Source organism: Oryx dammah, unplaced genomic scaffold (assembly GCF_014754425.2).
Source record: "Oryx dammah isolate SB20612 unplaced genomic scaffold, SCBI_Odam_1.1 HiC_scaffold_8, whole genome shotgun sequence".
NCBI classification, from domain to species: Eukaryota; Metazoa; Chordata; class Mammalia; order Artiodactyla; family Bovidae; genus Oryx; species Oryx dammah.
The window spans coordinates 53,129,912-53,137,276 of NW_024070192.1; the positions used below are offsets into that span (position 1 = coordinate 53,129,912).

General features: G+C 41.5%; 1 pseudogene; it reads right to left on the reverse strand.

Moving 5' to 3' along the window:
• LOC120866480 lies at positions 1-4,941 on the reverse strand (annotated as a pseudogene).
• Between the last annotated feature and the right edge of the window lie 2,424 nt (positions 4,942-7,365).

The following is a 7,365-nucleotide window of genomic DNA, read 5'->3' on the forward strand; positions in this document are numbered from 1 at the left end:
TCACTCCTTGCTGGAAATCCCTAGGCATTTGCCTAATCTCTTCATGGCTGCCTTCATCTCCTGGTTCCTCAGGGTGTAGATGATGAGGTTGAGCACAGGAGTCAAGACTGTGTAGCTGATGGATGCAGCCTTGTCCATGGAGAAGGAAGTGAAGGGTGGGGCATAGATATAGATACAGGGAATAAAGCTCAGAGACACGACAATGATGTGAGTGGTGCAAGTGGAAGCTGCCTTCCTCCTGGCCTGCCCTGAGTGGGACCTCAGCATCACCAGGATGACAGTATAAGAGATCAGAAGGAGCAAGAACCAGATGAGGACCAGCATCCCACTGTTGGAGATCATAAGGAACTCCAGGAGGGAGGTGTCTGTGCAGGCAAGTCTCAGCACTTGTGGAATGTCACAGTAGAAGTTATCCAGGGTGTCAGGGCCACAAAAAGGCAATGGGAGCATCAGAGCCAGCTGGACAATGGAGTGGACAAAGCTCCCTACCCAGGCAGCCGCCTCTAGACCCACACACATTTGAGTGTTCATGATGGTCACATAATGGAGGGGCCGGGAGATAGCTATGTAGTGGTCACAGGCTAACACTGGGAGGAAGAAGACAGTCCCACCTCCCAGAAAGGGGAAGAAGGTCTGGGTCATGCAGCCCTGGTAGGAGATGGTCTTGGTGTCATGTAAGAAGTCCACCAGCATCTTTGGGAAAGTGACTGTAGAATAGCAGATGTCTATGACAGACTGATTTCAGAGAAGAAAATACATGGTTATGTGGAGCTGAGAGTCAATAGTCACTGTGACCATGATGAGGAGGGACAATGGTGATGACATAGACAAATGGAAACACCACAAACAGGAATTTCTGGAACTCCTCCATCCGTGAGAATCCCAAGAGGACAAACTCTGACAGCTGTATGATGTTCTATGTTCCCGTGGGACCTTCCCCACATGCCTAGAGAGAAACCATGCAAAATGAAAACCATAATAATTCAATCATTCTCCTTTGGAGAGTCAGGATTGAGTTGATCAAAGTCACTGTTGAGTACCACTCCCAAGTGGAACTTAGAAGAGCCTCCCAAGGAGATAAATATATATTTCAAGGCTTTCACACTCATCTCCCTAACCGCACCCTACGTTGTATTACAAGCATTAATACATTACATTAAGTGTACAATGCTGTCCTTGTCCATGGGTCACGTCCGATTCACACTTGCTGTGTCTGTGAACCACAGGCTTCACAGATATAGTTGAACCAATCAATGGATGGATACACATGTCACCAAGTACCTATGACCACAAACATTATCCACCTAGGTGCATAAATCCTGAGAAGATATTGAGATTAATGATTAATGAAGTTAGATAAACAAGTAGATGTTCTTCATGGTGAACATTTGACAGGCTTCCCATGGTTAATTTGCTAAAGAAAGAGAGATGTGTACTAGAAGAAATTGATGTGTACAAATTCAGAGGAAAATGTAAAGAAAAATAAGCAGTTGATTTTGGCCATAGTGAAGCTGGGGTGCTTAGAGTTTCTCAAACCTTCCCACGTAAATAGTTCTCAAGTGGTGTTTGTTGTCATGGGGCCATCTGTGGGATAACTCAAAGCAGCCCAGGACAAGTGTAAAATCTCCTTAAATCCTCCTGTTATATTTTAAAACTTATGTGAATTTTCTATTAAATACATATCTCCAGATAATCTTTGAAAGTCAAATTTTGTGGCTTGTAAATCTTTGTAAGACCAAAATATTATAGAAAAATAGGATAGGGGAGGAAGGGGGATCAAGATGGTGGAGGAATAGGATGTGGAGTTCATCTTCTCCCACAAAAATATTGAAAATATATCTACAAGTGGAATGATTCATACAGAACAGCTACTGAATGCCAACAGAAGACCTCAGGCATCCAAAAAGACAAGAAAACTGGTAAATGATATTTGATTAATAAATACAAACAGGAAATCACAATGGTCAAGAACATTTAAAATATATATATTTATAAATAATACTCTACTAGAAAAAGGACAAAGGAAAAAAAAGGGTAAAATGTCACTAACCAATATATTAAAAAGAAATAATGCAGATTCTCTAGCAATCAAAGAAATCTAAATTCAAATCAACATTTTTAAAAATCCACTTATAAAGGCTTATTGAGATAGGCTTTCTCACACCCTAGTGGTAAAAGTATAAATTAATATCACTTATCTAGAATGCAATTTGTCAATCTACTTCTGGAGTTTTAATATATATAAAATCTATCGTGATTTCAGGAACTTGAGCCTGTAAAAATACCAAAAATGTAAACAAACACTTATGGAAATAGATGTACAGTTCACTGTTATTTCTAGAAGAAAAACAGGAAATAATCTAAAACCTAACTACAGAAGAAACAGAAGAATCTACAATAATTAATCCCCCAGTGAAAGTTGCTCAGTAGTGTCTGATTCTTTGCAACCCCCATGGACTGTACAGTCGATGGAATTCTCCAGACCATAATACTAGAGAATTCCCTTCTCCAGAGGATCTTCCCAACCCAGGTCTCCCACATTGCAGGCAGATTCTTTACCAGCTGAGCCACCAGGGAAGCCCAAGAATACTGGAGTGGGTAGCCTATGCCTTCTCCAGGGGATCTTCCCAACCCAGGAATCAAACCAGGGTCTCCTGCATTGCAGGTGGATTATCTACCAGCTGAGCTACCAGGGAAGCCCTGATTGTTTCTGTTTACTGAGCTTTCATAACATGCCCACCTTTGTCAAGGGCTTTGCAGACGTGATATTATTCTGTCTTTATAATGACACAGAGAAGTAGGACTCTTCACATTTTATACTCAAGAGAGTGCTATCAGAGAGGTCAGGCTCATAATGGACATTACCAAACTCATACCTGGTAAGGTTTGTATTCATGTGATTGAAAAGTGAATGTTCTTCAATATTATGTCAATACTTCTTTACTCTGTAGTAATACCGTGTATCCATTTTAAATGAGCTGTTTATTTGTTGAACCATCACTAAATTGACCTAGAAAAAAGCTGGTCAAATACAAATGTTATTTCATTGAAGTTTGGTTATTGATACCTAAAAAAAGAAAGAAAGAAAATATAGAATGGGGAAGAAACATTTCTTTAGTTCAGGAAGTGAAAGTTCTGACATCTATTTGAAAAATAAACTGAGTTTTTTGGTGTTAAATCTATTCCCCTTGGGGACTTCCCTGGTGGTCCAGTGGTTAAGAATCTGCCTTGCAATGCTGGGAATGTAGTTTCGATTCCTAGCTGGGGAACTAAGATCTCACATGCTGCAGAGCAACTAAGCCCAGGCACTCAACTAGAGAATCCTTACACCACAACTAGAGTGTTCTTGTGCCACAACTAAGACCCAATGCAGCCAAATAAATAAATAAATTCATTCCCTTGGATTACACTTTTCCAGAATTTTTTTCTCTAATCATTCAGGAAATTTTGTCCTGAGGCTCCACCTTGTGAAGAAAATAGAGCATAGAAAGATCTCTCCTCCCTGATCCCCTCCTGAAATATGGGAAGAGCAGCAGCAAAAGCATTGATGTTCATTTTACAAGGGAATTTAATGAATATATGTAAAAATATTTCTATCAACATGTAGACAAATATAAAACAGACTTCTCTCTAAAATTATCTATGAGGTATAATAGTATTCAAGATATTTCCATGTTTATCTCATCTCAAACTCAACTTTTATCCTCAAATATTTGTATAAAAATGTTTCAGGAACATAAACATTACCATATGTAAAACAGATGACCAGTGCAAATTCAATGTATGAAGCAGGGCACCCAAAACTGGTGCTCTGGGACAACCCAGAGGGATGGGGCGGGGTGGGAGGTGGGGAAAGATTCAGGATGCAGGGGACACATGTATACCTGTGGTCAATTCGTGTTGATGTATGGCAAAAACCATCACAATATTATAAAGTAATTATCCTCTAATTAAAAGAAATAAAATTTTTTTAAAATGTTGTTTCAGGAAGATGCATTTTGTTCATTCTGTGGCTACATCGACTCTCAGCATAGGACCACTGGAAAAGCATCCCCATGGGCCACCAAGACCCCTGCAAGACCTTGGGAGGGAAATAATATGATGAAACAGGGTAAAAATGGGCTTATCCTAGCACAGTAAGGCAGGAAGCCCTGAGACAGGCAAGAGCACAATAGTACTTCCTAAGGCGTTGTCAGAGCCACCCCCACAAAGGGCAGTATGCTTTAGTCTAGCTTTGTATCTTTGCCCCTCCACATGGTGTCAAAGTCAGACTGGGTAGGCAGCAGCTTAAATAGCATGATTTGGCCTCTCTGAGAAAGTCCCTGACCCCTAACCTTTCATCCTCAACTCTCCCACCTGTTCACTAATTTCTCAAATCCAATGGCATAGCTTTATGATATCTATTTTTGTCTTTACCCATAGTGAGTTGACAACTATCACACTTTTCTATGCTTTTATCAAAGAAATGCACGAGTGCAATCTTATAAATAAGTTGACTTCCTGAAAGACATTTTCCCTCTCCTTCAAAGTTTTCTCAAAAGAACCATGGTTCTTCATTGTCTACAAGAAAACATTTCCAGTTTTCTGGAGGGTTTTCAGGGGCTTCCATACAAACTGGCTCGTACCTTTCTTTCCAGACCCAAATGCCACTTAATAGTGATAAAAACAGTGAACATTAATTGTAGCAGTAGTGGTCATAATTGTAAACATTTGCTGTGTGTTTATTAAGTGCTAAGCACTGTGCTACACATTTTATAAGCATTATCCTGTTTAATTCTCATATATCATTCTCATGCTTAAAAATTATAAGTGCTATTAATTATCCTCACTTTACAGATAAGTAAACTGAGGCTAGAAAGTGAAAGTGAAAGTGAAGTCGCTTAGTCGTGTCCAACTCTTTGCGACCCTGTGGACTGTAGCCCACCAGGCTCCTTCGTCCATGGGATTCTCCAGGCAAGAGTACTGGAGTGGGTTGCCATTTCCTTCTCCAGGGGATCCTCCTGACCCAGGGATCGAACCCAGGTTTCCCGCATTGCAGGCAGACGCTTTAACCTCTGAGCCGCCAGGGAAGCCCAAACTGAGGCTTAAAGAGGTTAAATAATTTGTCCCACATGACACAGAGAATAAGTAACAGAGCTGGAACTCTGAACAAATCCGCACCCTTAACTATTACTCTCTTCTTGCTTGCTCCCCTCTAAGAAACCCCTTGGCTTCAAAGAACCTAATCTCCTTGGTTTCTCAGGCCTCAGTGTCTTCCATCAGGCTAGTGCCCCACCTGGATTGCCTTCCCATCCTGTTCCCCTGTCTGAACTTGACCTCTCCTTCAATTCCTAAGTGTAATTAGTTCTTCCATGCATTGCCATATACTGGTATTTTTCCATTAGAATGCTTCTGTCATCTCAGGTGTGTTTGCAATTTTACTGCAAGTCTAACATGTTAAGTGCCATACAGTTCTTAGGCACAGAAGACCTTTCTCATAGAAGGTCCCCAAAGAATGTTTGATTGCTTGATGTTGGGTGGAGTGCTCATATGGGCTGACCTCTGTGAGAGGTGAGAGGAGAGAGAGTAGCCACTAAACAAAGGGATTCAATTTAAGGAACCTGGAAAAGAATCCAAGCATCCAAGTTCCCAGCACCACCGGGTTTACAAGCCTGGAAGCGTCATCTCAGCATGGCCAGGATTCTCTACAAACTCATAAATAAGCTTTGGAAATGATTCTTCCACCTGCATCCTAGAAAGAGATTTAGAGGGATTCTAGATGGAAAATCAAGTAAAGAGACAAGAGGGAGGGGCATGGTCATGAGGCAGATAAGGAAAGATTCCAGGCCCTTTTCCATGGTTGCTCAATCCCTGTCTCCCGTCTGTCTTGCTGTTGGGAAATTAGTTTACACAAGACTAAGAGAGAGAAGGGAAGGAGAAATAAGTGGTTCCAAAAATGGGGATGAACCTACTCTGTGGTCATCTGGGGAACGCTAAGAGTTTTTATTAAACACAAGATGTAAGAGAAAGGAAAAGATGGAGGAATAGCAGTAAAGAAGGAAATGAAAACCTGGAGTGGAAGAGGCAGCGAGGAGGAGGAGGAAAATAGGCTTAAAAGGGAAACATCTGAGGGTGGGAAGGGAGAGAGAAAGGCCTGGTTTGTTTTCTCTTTGGTGTGGGAAGGAGCTGTAGCACATGTGAGGGAGGTGGAGGAGAAAACGCTGGAATCTATATACTGCTCTCCCTCCCACTCTGTCCTAAATTCCACCCAACACACGAGCTGGTACAGACAAAAGTCCTAGTCCCAAGTGAAACCAACTGTTTCCCAAATCCCATTCCCCAGCATTCTTGCCCAAAGACATCTCCATGGCTTCCCTCCACACCATGCTTATGTTACAATTATTGGCAGGAAACTTCTCAGGGCTGACTTGTCCGTGGGAAGGACCCCAGAGCCATCACCTACCTCTAGCCCAAGGAGGCCAAGGAGACAGAGCTTCGCGGCATCCAGGCCACCCTTTTCCTGTAGTTCCATTTATCTTCTGGCCTCTCTCAGACCAGAAACACATATAGGATTGGTCTTAAGGGGAGGGACAATCCTCAGAAGACAAAACTCAAGCTTAATTCATGAAATAAAGCTAGGCTCAGGCTGCTGAGGGCAAGAGCAACAGGAGTTATTAAAAAGAATGTGAGCTGTTGCATCTTATGTACATTATCACTGAGAAACTGTCTTGAGGCAAAACACTTCAGGGGCACTGATAATAGGACCAAGATGGAGAAGGATAAAAGCTCTTAAGGGAAATAAATTCCCAAGGAGATTTACAAAAACCAGATTCCTTGGGGTTAGCACCATGGGCAGTGCAAATCCTCTACCTTCTCTTACCACCACTGTCAATGAAAAAGTGACCTAAGTCCTAGGACCTGGTCCAGGTCATGCTCTCTATAGTGTGAACTCTATAGTGAAGCCTTTTTCACATGTACAGTTGTTTAAGTATGTCTCACCTCAGCCTCTGATCTGCAGTCCTTTCAGTCAGAGTGAATTTCTCAATATAAACCAACAGCTGTGAAAAGAAGAGAAGTGAAAAGCAAAGGAGAAAAGGAAAGATATAAGCATCTGAATGCAGAGTTCCAAAGAATAGCAAGGAGAGATAAGAAAGCCTTCCTCAGTGATCAATGCAAAGAAATAGAGGAAAAGAACAGAATGGGAAAGACTAGAGATCTCTTCAAGAAAATTAACAGATACCAAGGGAACATTTCATGCAAACATAGGCTCGATAAAGTACAGAAATGGTATGGACCTAACAGAAGCAGAAGATATTAAGAAGAGGTGGAAAGAATACACAGAAGAACTGTACAAAAAAGATCTTCATGACCAAGATAATCATGATG